Below are 14,432 nucleotides of genomic sequence, written 5' to 3'. Positions count from 1 at the left end.
CAGTTGGTCCCTAAAAGGCAGTGGGCTGCTATCTTGTGGCTATCTTTCACTGGTAAGGGTAGGGATAGGCTCCTTACTGTCAGAGAAAGTGATGCTAATAATTACAGAGTTGTGAAGGATGCACTATTGGATGGATTTGGCTGAACCACTGAACAATACAGGATAAAGTTCGGAGATACCAGAAAAGAGTCCTCTCAAGACTGGACAGAGTTGCAGACTGTTCAGTGAAGGCCTTGGAGGGTTTGCTACATGCCAGTAAGGAGACTGACTATGAAAGCCTGTTTAATACAATCCTGAGAAGGCATATTTTGAATAATTGTGTGTCTGACTTGTTGCATCAGTACTTGGTAGACTCAGATCTGACCTCTCCCCAAGAATTGGGAAAGAAGGCAGACAAATCGGTCAGAACAGGAGTGAACAGAAAAGTTTATACAGGTGGCGACAAGGATGGCAAGAAGAAAGATGGTGAGAAATCTCAGGATAAGCATGGGGATAAAGGTAAAACTAAAGATCCTTCTTCACATCCTAAACACTCTTCCGGGGGTGGGGATAAATCATCTTCTTCTTCTTCTTCACAACCCACACACACTAAAAAGCCTTGGTGCTATGTGTGTAAAAATAAAGGCCATAGGCCAGGGGATAAGTCCTGCCCAGGTAAACCCCCTGAGCCTACCACCACTAATACATCAGACTCTAGTGCCCCTAGCAGTAGTGGTAATAGTGGTGGGACTCCTGGCAACAGTCAAAATAAGGGTGTAGTTGGGTTCACTTTTGGGTCTATCATAGAAACTGGGGTAGTCAGTCCCAAGATAGTTTCTGTCACACCTAGTGGCACTGGCCTTGCCACACTGGCTGCTTTTCCCCTTACAATGGATAAGTACAGGCAGTCAGTTTCAATAAATGGTGTTGAGGCTCAGGCCTACACGGACACAGGTGCCAGTATCACTTTGGTGACTGAAAACCTAGTGTCTCCTGCACAACACATAATTGGACAACAGTACAAGATTATTGATGTCCATAACTCCACTCAGTTCCTTCCCTTACCTATAATCCAGTTTATTTGGGGTAGAGTTACTGGCCCTAAGCAGGGGGTAGTATCACCTAGCTTACCTGTAAACTGTCTCTTAGGTAATGACCTAGAGACCTCAGGTTGGGCTGAGGTAGAGTTTAATACCCATGCAGCCATGCTGGGTATCCCTGAGGAATTGCTTCTTCTCATTTCAGCTGAAATTAAAAAGCAAAGGAGAGAAAAAGGCCTGAAAACTCAAGATCCTTCTCCAACAACAGGTAAAAAGGGCATCAAAGTATCCCCTACCCACCCTGTCATTAAGGATACCATTCCTGTGGTGGGAGAATCCTCTCCTGGGGTGGCACCTGTACCAAGGGAACCATCAGCTAGCACAGCTGTACTCCCTGAGGTGGAAGTAACTATCTGTGGGATAACTAATATTGGTGAGAAAAAGTGCACCATTTTAGTTAACATGGATGATCCCTCCAACCCTCCCAGAGAAACTGCACTGCACTTAAGTAACTTATAAGTCACCTATATGTCTAACCCTCATTTAGTGAAGGTTAGGTGCAAAGTTACTTAGTGTGAGGGCACCCTGGCACTAGCCAAGGTGCCCCCACATTGTTCAGGGCAAATTCCCAAGACTTTGTAAGTGCGGGGACAACATTACACGCGTGCACTACATATAGGTCAATACCTATATGTAGCCTCACCATGGTAACTCCGAACATGGCCATGTAACATGTCTAGGATCATGGAATTGTCACCCCAATACCATTCTGGTACTGGGGGGACAATTCCATGCATCCCCGGGTCTCCAGCATAGAGCCCGGGAGCTGCCAAACTAACTTCCCGGGATTTTCTCAGCAGCTACCGCTTCTGCCAACCCTCAGACAGGTTTCTCCCCCCTGGGGCCTGGGCAGCCCAGTCCCAGGAAGGCAGAACAAAGGATTTCCTCTGAGAGAGGGTGTTACACCCTCTCCCTTTGGAAATAGGTGTGAAGGGCCTGAGAGGAGTAGCCTCTCCTGGCCTCTGGAAATGCTTTGAAGGGCACAGATGGTGCCCTCCTTGCATAAGGAAGTCTACACCAGTTCAGGGATCCCCCCAGCCCTGCTCTGGCACCAAACTGGACTAAGGAAAGGGTAGTGACCACTCCCCTGACCAGCACCTCCCAGGAGAGGTGCCCAGTGCTCCTCCAGTGTGTCCCAGACCTCTGCCATCTTGGATGCAGAGGTGTGAGGGCACAATGGACAGCTCTGAGTGGCCAGTGCCAGCAATTGACATCAGAGACCCCTCCTGATAGGTGCTTACCTTTCTCTGTAGCCAATCCTCCTCTGAGGGCTATATAGGGTCTCTCCTGTGGGTATCTCACCAGATAACAAATGCAAGAGCTCACCAGAGTTCCTCTGCACTTCCCTCTTTGACTTCTGCCAAGGATCAACCGCTGACTGCTCCAGGACGCCTGCAAAACCGTAACAAAGTAGCAAGAAGACTACCAGCAACATTGTAGCACCTCATCCTGCCGGCTTTCTCGACTGTTTCCTGGTGGTGCATGCTCTGATGGCAGTCTGCCTTCACCTTGCACTGGAAGCCAAGAAGAAATCTCCCGTGGGTCGACGGAATCTTCCCCCTGCTAACACAGGCACCAAACTTCTGCATCACTGGTCCTCTGGGTCCCCTCTTTTCTCGACGAGCGTCATCCCTGGAACACAGGAGCTTGATCCAAGTGACCCCGACAGTCTAGTGACTCTTCTATCGAAATTTGGTGGCTGTAAGTCCTTGCCTCCCCACGCCAGACAGTAATCCTGTGTACTGCGTGAACTGCAGTTGCTAGGGCTTCAGTGCATTCTTGCAAGACTTCCTCCATGCACAGCCTAGCCCAGGTCCCCAGCACTCCGTCCTGCATTGCCCAACTCGCTGAGTTGGACTCCGATGTCGTGGGACCCTCTTTTATTGTTCTGAGTCGACTCTTGTCCTCAGATCTTCTGAACGCCTGTTCAGGTGCTTTTGCGGGTGCTGCCTGCTTCTGTGTGGGCTCACTGTGTTACTGAGTGCCCCCTCTGTCTCCTCCTCCAAGGGGCGACCTCCTGGTCCTTCCTGGGCCCTGGCAGCACCCAAAACCTTTTACTGCGACCCTTGCAGCAGCAAGGCTTGTTTGCGGTCTTTCTGCGTGGAAACAACTCTGCATCCTCCAGCATGCCGTGCGACATGTTCTGACCAAAGGAGAAGTACCTGGCACCTTCCGTTATTGCAGAATCTTCTGCTTCTTCCACTCAGAGACATCCCTTTTGCATCTTCATCTGGGGTTTAGTGGACTCCTGCCCCCCTGGACACTTGCGTGACTCTTGGATTTGGTCCCCTTCCTTTACAGGTCCTCAGGTCCAGGAATCCGTCTTCAGTGCATTGCAGTCAGTTGTCGTCCTTGCAGAATCCCCTATGTCGACTTTACTGTCTTTCTGGGGTAGTAGGGTAACTTTACTCCTACCTTTCAGGGTCCTGGGGTAGGGTATCTTGGACACCCTTAGTGTTTTCTTACACTCCCAGTGACCCTCTACACACTACACTAGGCCTGGGGTCAATTCGTGGTTCGCATTCCACTTTTTGAGTATATGGTTTTTGTTGCCCCAGGTCTATTTTCTCCTACTGCATTCTATTGTGTTCTACAGTATTTGCACTACTTTTCTAACTGTTTACTTACCTGATTTGGTATGTGTGTATATATTTTGTGTGTTTTATTTACCTCCTAAGGGAGTATATCCTCTGAGATACCTTTATTTTTAGTAACTCTGAGTATTGTGTTTTCTTATGATATAGTGCTAAGTGATATAAGTGGTATAGTAGGAGCTTTGCATGTCTCCTAGTTCAGCCTAAGCTGCTCTGCTATAGCTACCTCTATCAGCCTAAGCTGCTAGAACACCTCTAATCTACTAATAACCGATAACTGGACCTGGCACAAAGCGTAAGTACCACAAGGTACCCACTATAAGTCAGGCCAGCCTCCTGCACACAGTCATAAAGTCAATGATGGCCGCACCAGCAGCCCAATTTCAGCCCAATAAATCAGGGACAAGAAGCGAATAAATAGTTGATAACAGTACCTTAGTGGCGATACTTTTTAATCCCAAGAGGCAATCCAGCAGACAATGTGTGAAATGCAGATGTGTAAGACGCAGAGCCAAGGGCGGTAGCCCAGCCCTTTTTCCTTCTGGCTCTGACAGTGGCAGGACGGGCTTGCACTTGGCCCGGGCTTGGCCCTGACATGGCCTGTGTGCGTCCCGCAAAGCAGGGTGTTCAATTGCGCTATGTAGCACTTGCTGGTGACATGCTGATGGAAGAAGTGAAGGGGTGCCACCTGGGGCCTAGGGACACCTGGGACTTGTAGTCCCGTTTCACAATGCTGTGGCACAAAGAAAGTACTCACATTTCTGTATTTACAGAAAATAAAACCACAACAGTCCACCACAGTAGATGTTCCGAAATGTATATGCCCAAAAAATTGCAAAAATAATTTCCCAGCAAAAAATAGAAAATCTAAAAGATAGTGTTCGCTATCTATTCCATCACTGACAACAAGTAGCTTAAAAGGATTGAAAAATATGTAGTAAACATAAAAAACAATTTAAAAAGTTAGAAAAAACAAAAATAAATCAACATGTTTTCTCAAACACACCAAAATAATTATAAACCTAAATTCAAAAAGGAAGAACCTCTCTATTTGCAACATTAAAAAAAATATTTCCACCCCATACTAAAACAATAAAAAAAGCCTAAAACTTCTGGAGCTGTAAACCCAATTTTAAGACAACCGCCAACATAGGTATTAAATATTATGTAATCAGCCTGTATTCATTCTATACTAATACACAAACATAAATTAACTTACTACTAGTATGCTTTAAGCCATGCATCCTCAGGCAATAAATACAATAATAACTACAGCCAATAAATACATGTAATCTATACGTTTAATCAATACAAAATCATTAAAAAATACATTTATTCTTATCAGATTTGCTGAAAAGAGTAACATGCAGACACATCCCCTAACGTCTCTAAGGAAATTATATTGAGAATCACTCTTTGAGGATTTCTAGAAATTATGGAACTTTCCATCATAGAAAAGTCTATATGTAAAAATCTATATTGGTTCCCAAGGTTTGATGTATGGAAAGCTTTTTAAGTAAATTCACATGGTGGCGTCCAAACCAGCCACACAGCCTTGGACTTTCGTAGATGTCTAGTATTTGGAACTGTCTAAGCTTGGTAGGTTACCAGGGATGCCGACCAATCAAAGACTCTAATAGTGGATCATCATCACTTGAGTGAGTTTTTTAAATGAAATTAAAACATCTTGATAATACCTAGTTGAATTTAGGGGCTTTTCCATCCCGGATAACAGGCCCACGCACACTAGTGGGATCCTGTTTTCATCAGGAGAAGTGAAGGAATGCTGTAGGGTTGAATTTTTAGGGTCCCTCCAGATTCCTGTATTTTTCCTCAAAGAAATGTGTACAAAAAATCCTTAACTTGCCAAATGTTATGTTTATATGGTGTCATTGGAATAAAGATAGTTTCAGCTTCCAAAAAAAGCCCCTCCATTGGCACCATTCCCTGCAAGCAGGGAGACAGGGGCTCTTTTCTGACGCCTCCATACCCGCTGAGAACCCAGGAAGTGATTGCTTGCATGCCAGTTCTGTAACTGACTCTCAGGCATACCAAAAAGGTGATGGATGAAACAATATCAGTCGCTGCTAATTAATCGGGGGACACAAACTATCCCACCAATATTATGCACATCATGCCACTTCAGTTTGAACCCAGTCAATTGCAAATTATTCTTGACCCTGATCCAATGGTAACAGTCCAGCCTGAACTGTTATGCCAGGTCCTCCCTGAACTGGAGCACAAGCAACCCAAACAAGCTTCACCCTTAGTAGTTCTCATCAGCCAAGGTTAGTTGGGTTCCAGTGGCACAATGGATGTGGAAACAAATATTATTTAACTCCAATCCCACAAATGTTTGGAAAAGTGTTTACTTTAATAGGGATTGATATAGAATTGTAACTTCAGTCTCACAAATACTGCAGAATGTACATAAAATGGGAAATATATACTATTCTAACTCCCTTTCTGCAATCATTTTATAAAGTATTAAATTATGGGGGAGGGGACAACATAGTATCCTTCCTCAAATTCCAAATACATTTTACAAATGTAAAACGTGTTTTAGGGGCACACTTTTCTTCAAAAGAAAAGTAGGATATGTTAATATTAAATACATTTATAATCAGAAAAATCTCATAAGTGACGTAGCACATGAGTCATATATATAAAATATAATATCAGAAAAATGTATTAGCTAAAACCCACAAAAAGTACCCCAAAGTGTTACAAAATAAATATAAAAATGATAACCAACAAACACACTCATTGATGTTGAATCCCAAAATACATTAAATAAATGTTAAAATACCTCAATTAATTCCAAAGCCCAAATAAATATTTTCATGAAAATATAACAAAATATATAAACCTCAGTATTTATGAACATAATATAGTTACATGTAAATAAAATAAATGTAAAAAAAACATTAAAAAGTTTTATGGTGATATTAAATCAAACTATGTTAAATACCACAATACATTTGTATACCATATTTTGATACTGTTATTACTGAAAAACAGAACAAATTATCAACTTATCCCCCATATTAGGTGTCAAGATGTGTTTGCAATCAACATATTACCACCATATTTTGCTAAAATGATTCAAAAGACTCAATAATCAGATGAAAAACCTGTATTTAATAATGCGGTAAGTATATAGGTGCAATTTTGAAACATCTGAAGAGTGAACAGGTTACTGTTGTTTCTGCCTCCTGATTACTGAAAGATACCTTATATATGTATCTAGAAATTAACAACCATTAGCATAGCTGACAGGTGTGGCGTGAACTGTCAGCCTGTTAGCCTTTGGCTTTGTGAATGGTTGTTGTGTTTTGTCATGGACTTTGTCATAACCTAATTATTGGGAAAGTTGCTGACCCCTTGTCAATTTAAAAAATAATATTGACTAATATTTTATGGTTTGAAAAGGCACATCTTGTCATACTAGTCCGTGGAACCAAAAACAAAAACTTTGTGTTTGTATGTTCTCTTTGTGAAAGGACAGAATGCTGTCTCTCACAGTGAAGTTAGCCAATGGCTGAAGAGGGCTCACCCACTGTCCCATGCTGTGTATTCCATTGGGCAGTCAAACACTGTGAATGACTAAATAACAAACCAATGGGTGAAGAGCACTGACTGAAAGCCCTACACATGAATATTTTATGCACAAGTATAGTAAAATCAAAACCTAATAAAAAGAAGACATTGGTAGTGAGCTGAACCATTAAAATGTTTAGGGAATATGTGTGAGGTGCTGAGTTTAAGATAATTCAAATTTAGGTAAGAGACAGAGACTGAAATTTGCAGTATTTTTAAGAAGCCTCAAATTACATTTTAACCTATGACCCTAGGCCGAGTAGCCAGGCAACTGGCCTCATGTACTGCCTATAATATTGATAAGTTAATTAACTTTTCATTGCCTTCTGGCAAAGTGACTGGCAGCATGAAAAAATGGTACTGAAGCCCCTCCAAAAGAAACCTTCATTGGACCTTAAGGATTGAAAAAAACGACCTCCCAATTAGTGTATTGCCATGACTAACAAAAATCATGGAGAAGATGGTACCTGCGCAATTACAGAGCCACTAATAAACATAGCAACTTTTAGGTTGTGTTTAAAACCGTGGAGCAGGGCAGCCTTTGTTGCCTCAATAGGTGAATAAATGATTTCATGGTTGCTTCAGATGAGCAGACGTTGTTTCTTCTCATCTTCCTTGATTGTCAGCCATATTTGATACTGTCGATCAAGAACATCTGCTCACTCGCCTCACCATGTTGCTTCCAACAGCACTTTAGATTGGGTCAGGTCATGTCTCTGAAGGAATACAAAAACTGCACTCATTTCAATTTCCAGGGGTTGAAGCGGACTGTGGGTTCCAAACTGATCCCTGCTTCCTCTTACACTATTTAAAGTCTAAATATACGTATGCTTTCTGATTCTCAAGCATACAAATCTGAACCATTACTCCTACATTGATAACACAAAACATTTGCATGATATAGGATAAGAGAAGATGACGGGGGCTTAAAATTTGGCCAAGGGAAGTGATAGCATGGGTTAGCCATAGAGGTCTGAAACTCAATAGAGATAGGATTGCTGTACTCTTGATGGGTAACAGTATGAGGTCTAAAGATTCACTAACCTTCCAAACCCCACCCTGACTCATTTGGCTGTGTGACATCTTTTGAAGCAGGCAATAAGTGGGAATATTTATGAGGATGTGGCGCAGTGCAGCACAGAGCAACAAGTCGCCTTGCTGCATTGTGCCCCGTCACAGGGAAAGGCCAGGAATGTGTTTTTATTTAAAGGAAAATGGCACATTCCTACCTTTGTCCCTGCACTGGTGCAGTTTTGGCAGCCTAATGCCAAAGCAGGCATCCCTGCACCATGCATTGTAAGGGGGATTATTTGTTTGTGCAGAAAGGGGTACCTTCCTGCCCAAAGGCAATTCCCTGAATCATTTTCCTCTTTTGTATGTGTCATGCAAAATGCAGCATACAGAGACTTTTGGTAAATCTGGGAATACATTAAAATCCATGGGTTTTGCATGGGAACACCAACGCAAAACCTATGGAATGCCTCCCTGGGGTACAGGAACGCAGAGCAGTGATTTGGAGTGCGTTGCATTACTTCAGATTTAAGAAGCCTCTCAGGGCCACACAAAATAGCCTTGCGTAGCTTCACAAATCGCATTTTTGAGTTATGTCATGCACGCACCACGTTGTGCAGTGCCAGCGAGATACTGTGCTCACAAGTAAGGCCCTTAATCTTTAAGTGATTTAGAACACCAAGTTTAACAATGTTGTTTTTGAGCAGTTGTTAATTTGGATTCTTTCTCTTTCAACAGCAGAAGCAGTTGTTTTTACATTGATAGGAGGCATCATAAACAATCAACAGGACATTTCTAAATTCCCCTTTGGGTTACCAAAGTGATTTGTTGTAGCCCTTCCCTAGGTTCAAATTGCAGTGGTGATAGGCAGTTCTCTGTGATAGGCCTTAAAGAAAGGAAAGGAATATCATGCCAGTAGATATGAAAAATAAATATACTGTCTTGATTTTTATGAAGGCTGTTAAACCAATATTTTTCGTCATTAACATAGCTCATATTTCGATTTTTATGAAGTTATTTTATTTCTTTTGAGGTAGACACCCAGATAATGTAATTTGTGTAGCAAGCTAAATAAATAAATACAATTAGAAAAGACATCTAGCCTTTGAGGTAGATTTTAAACAAAGAATAAGCAGGATTTCATTAAATATTTACAAGTGGCTGATTAAGTCGAAAGAACATATATAGTCAAACATTAGTGCAATTTTTTTTGCCATCCATTGTTAAGTGAGCTTACTATTTAGCGATGTTAAATTGTGTTTTCATTACTTCAGCATAAGAAGTGTATAATGTATGGGAGGACGATTTACTGAAGGACAAAACACGTTTGAAGGTTTGTGTCACTGTGTGAGGAAGATGTCCCACAGAGAAGGATGAATTTTGTTGATCAAGAAGGAGGCTTTGACTGAGGGGATGAGCATTTTGGTGGAAGATATCTTAGTTTCTCCAGAAAATATAAAGCCACGCTAGTGGAAATGAGAAATAATTGACACGGGGTTCACCAACACAAAACAACGGCTAAGGGAAAACGTTTATTGCCTTGGTCACACAGGAATGTGCAGCTTCTTGTGGAGTATTTGTGGAAGTCATGCTAGTAGTGTCAGCTTTCTGAAGACATTCATGTCATGGTGACAGGGAAGGATGTTTTCAAACTCATTGATTAGTGTTTGTACTTAGTTATGGCACATTAACTTACTAATTGACAATTACACAAGCTTGTTGGAGACAAATGTAACAACAGACATAGCCACATAAGGGTGGATACTTTTAGGGAGCTTGTGCAGGATCTGGGCCAAGCAATGGCCAGTGGCTGAGACATTTGCAAGCATTCCAACAATTACAATGTTTTAATGTGAAGCCTCCTACTCCAACAATTATACCCAGATGTGGGTCCTCGCCTCACTGAGCCAAACCATATAAGCTGCAATTCACTGATGAATGAGGCTGAAACAAGCTGAATTTGTTCTGGAGTTTCTTGTGTTCCCATTTCAAAGGGGCGTAGCCTACTTATCGAAATGAGCTGTTACCACTGGACATGACCAAGATGATTTCAGTACGGATACACCCCATCCTGAATGACAATTGCAAAAAGATATTGGACTACAAAAATACACAAGCGATTTTCAGTTGGCTGAGACTTTTTCAAAAATTCTACCCATCACTTATTGTTTTCATTTTGAGGATATCACACTGGTGACATTATATTGTACTGATACATGGTGTTTCCTTTTTGTAGTCTTGCTTATAGTTTGGGTTACTTGCCGAATATGAGAATTTGTATAGGATTTTCACCACTGCTGGAGTGGAAGCAGTTATTCTCACAACTATTGTCAGTTTCAGCTTCTTCTTTAGGCTTTATACCTCAACCCCTCTCAAACTCAACAGTAATTGCTTGACAGAGCCATGGACAGTTGCCGATTGCAAGGATCAGAATAGTCAGTGAGGGAGGTGTATGGTTCCACTTATGCCTGGCGCTTTACCAGTCACTGATAAGAACCTGAAATCCACAGGTAGCCACTGCCTCAACAATAAACACCCACCTGAGCCCAATCCATTGTGTACTTTCATGATACTAAGGGCCTTATTTATACTTTTTGGTGCAAAACTGCACTAAAGCAGTTTTGCACCAAAAAGTTTTCACTAAACTCTGATTGACCCCATTAGACTGAAATGGCGGCCATCAGAGTCCAGAGAATTGGAGCACAGAAATGAGTTCGATTGACAAAATAAGGAATTCCCAAGCCAACTTCATGAAGCATAGAGATGCATTAAGTTACAAACACACACAGGTGAAGTGGATTGACAAAAAAAACTTGAAAAAATTAAACTTAACCATTTTGAGTTTAACTCATTGGCCCCAGCAGATAAAAAATAGATGTGAAGTGATGTAAGCCTTTGAAAAATGATGAAAGTCACAAAAATGTCTAAGTGTCACTATGGGTCTTTTCAGTGACACAAAGGTCAAAATTAGGCTTACTAAACATGGTCAGATAGTCTTTGGGGTTGGCATAGTGTGCAAATGTACCTTTTGGACTGTATGTTAGATGTCTAATCATGCCCAGCTGTTCTTGTCTCAAGCCTGTATCTCATAAGGGCACCATTAGGTAGGAGTGGTTGTATAGTAATTTGCACTAGAAGAATTTACAGTAGTGGTCACGTGGTTCCTGCTACTATTTGTTTTTGGATTTTGGATTCTGCAAATCAGACTATAATCCTAATTGGTTTATGAATAAACCCTAGAACTGTGCCAGTGTGTGGCAATGCTTCTCTCATCCATCAAACATACACCTAGGCTTCAAGCATGGACGCTTCTACCTTTCATGGCCTTTTTTTCACAAGTCACTCTGCTTCTCTGCTCCCTTTGTCTTCACAGTCACCACACATCTTGCATTTTGCACCTGGGCTCATTTTAAGGGCCACTTGAGCTCAAGTATACCAAAGTGTTAAGACATTTAGGCCCAAATTTCAGAAAAGTGCGCTGCGTTATATGCAGTGCCACTTTTCTTGCGCCCATCGGCGCCCCATAACACCACCATGTGTGCGCCGTATTAAACATATGGCTCACCATGGCTCAAGTTAGCGACAACAGCATCATCATTTTTGATGCTATTGTAGTACATTGCAGTATTAGCGCCAAAAATGTTGGTGCTAATCCCGCAAGGTACATAGTGGCCCGTTAAGAATAATGGTGTGCACTCTTTTAACGCCTAAAGGGGGAATGCCTCTCTTGTATACATTATGCCTGGCACAGGCATAATGTGGCGCAAGGGGTTGCAAAGTGGCGCAATGCATGCATTGTGCCACTTTGTAAATCTGGCACAGGGAATTTGGCCTTGTTGAACTGCATTAGCCTCAAACAAAAATTACACTAATGTGGCACAAGGAGGTGCTAGGCCTTCTTAAATCTGGGACTTCGAACTGTAAACCCCCCTATAACAATCATCCATGGCCTACTTACATTAGCTGAAGGAGGGAGGGGTAGTACAAGGGAGGTTGTGTGGCTGAGATTCAGAATCCTCAGGTTAGATAATATCTAAGGTTGCACCTTTAAATGTGCAATGAGTAATTGCTACATTATATTTGATTCACTAATAATTCTTGAACTAGAATTTTTTTATTTAACTGAATCTTGGCTAGCGGAAGACAGAAGTATATTATTACATGAGTTGATGCCTTCAGCATATCTAATAACCACATCAAATATGGTGAGATGGTGATATGGCCTGGAGCTTCTACAAGTTATGCTGTCAGACCCAATGAGCTTCATATAGTATGTGTTTCTCTGTTACAGACCCCCTCACAGCTTCCCAAATCCAGCATTAGAGAATCTGAGCTCCAATTTAAGTCATATCTAGACAACAAATATCATAAACTTTATTTTGGAAGAATTGAATGTGCATTTCTATATGGCTGCTGATGTAACTCAGCACAACATAAAGAATTGTTGGCATTGATGAATTTTAAGGATTCATTTTAAGGAAGGCTATCCAATACATGGAGCTACTCACATGCTTGACATTGTTTGCTGTGAATTCTTGCATTGTCCAGCCAAGGTTTGAGGAACCTTGTACTGACCATTTGGTTAACTCCTACAGCTGGGCATTAGAGTCTCAGCTCACTAGGAAACCAAAGTTTCACTTTGATTAAACCAGTGAGCAGTTGGCAACACCTGGTTACTAAGGACCGGGCTGCTAGAACCTAAAAGGATCCCTATGTGGAAGTACACCTGAACTGTTACTATATCAATACAAGCAATTTCAATGCAACGGGTCTCGCATTTGCTCGAGTTATAGCTATTAGCGTTGTAAAAAAAGAAAAAGCAGCGCAATCGCACTATGTAAAATGCAGTGCCATCGCGCTGCGTGGAAAATAAACCGGTAAAGTAGTCTGGACCCCAGGCTGAAAACATCGAGCCACGTATGTTTTTAGTAGTTAACCAGTGCTGTGTAGGTGGACTAAAAACTCGAAAAGGCATGACGTATGCATGCCTTTCATAAAGGAAGGCAAGCGGATTTTAAAAGGCAAGCCCACGAACCAAACATGACTGACATGACATGGGCTTGGTTTAAACCCAAAGATAGATTACAGAATAGACGGAGCGCTTTGCGCTCGCCCATAAAAATGAGCTGATGTGAGACTGTGCAGATGAACTGGTCCCTGGTAAAGTTATATGCCAGCAGGGTAATCATAGACAGAAGGGCAGGGTTTAGGAGGAGCTGAATTTAATAAGACATAGGCTCTGCCATCTGAACGGTCATTCAGCAGCTGCCAAAACTAACCAGCTTTCTTTTAACTGTGAGTATAAAAGGCCTTCAAGTGAGCTAATGCAAATTTTTACTTCTAAGGTAATGATTCAGGTCATTAAAGAGCTAAAGGAAGCCCCAGGTCGACAAATAGGAGCCTGGTCTGAGACTAGATGAAACCAGTTTGCTCAGTTCTTTGAAGAGAAAGTAAAAACAATTAAAGTTCAGTTGGTGGCAAAGTCAGACAAGATTGTAGATACTGTTTTAAAAGAGCTGTGGGTAAAGACCTATGAGGACCTCACCCAGTTTGTCAAACTAAGTGACGAGAAATGTCAGGATCTAATAAAGGACACCGGGCCTTCAGTCTCAGGAGGAGGTAATTTACCAGCCAGAATTTATAAGGAAAAACCACTTAAAATAGACTCCGTGGTATAGACTATCTTAAGTTTCTTTTCATTGTCAGAATCAGTTCTGGAAGAATTAAAAATGCACAGATCATTCCTTTGCTAATAAACAACTTTTGATCCGGATTTCTTCGAACATTATATAACAGTATCTCAACTCCCATATTCCACATATTATTGGAGAAGACATTGTTTAATCAACTTTATTCTTTTATAGACCATCATAACTTGTTCCACCCAATGCAAATGGGATTACGAGCAGGTTGCAGCATAGAAAGAGTAGCTATGGCAAATGGCACCTATAGTTAGATGATCGCATTGTGACCCCAGTGCTAGGGCTGCAAATTTACAAAATTATATGGCCAATGTTCAATGGTGGATGTCTCAAAACCACTTAAACTGAATGGTGGAAAAAAAAACTATTTTCACCTTCTACAAATCAACTGTTTGGGCAAATGTGTTTTGACCCCTTCTCCTGGGCAGGAGCCGAAGTTAAAAATC

This window comes from Pleurodeles waltl, chromosome 7 (assembly GCF_031143425.1).
Source record: "Pleurodeles waltl isolate 20211129_DDA chromosome 7, aPleWal1.hap1.20221129, whole genome shotgun sequence".
Lineage (NCBI taxonomy): Eukaryota > Metazoa > Chordata > Amphibia > Caudata > Salamandridae > Pleurodeles > Pleurodeles waltl.
This window is presented reverse-complemented; position numbering follows the sequence as displayed.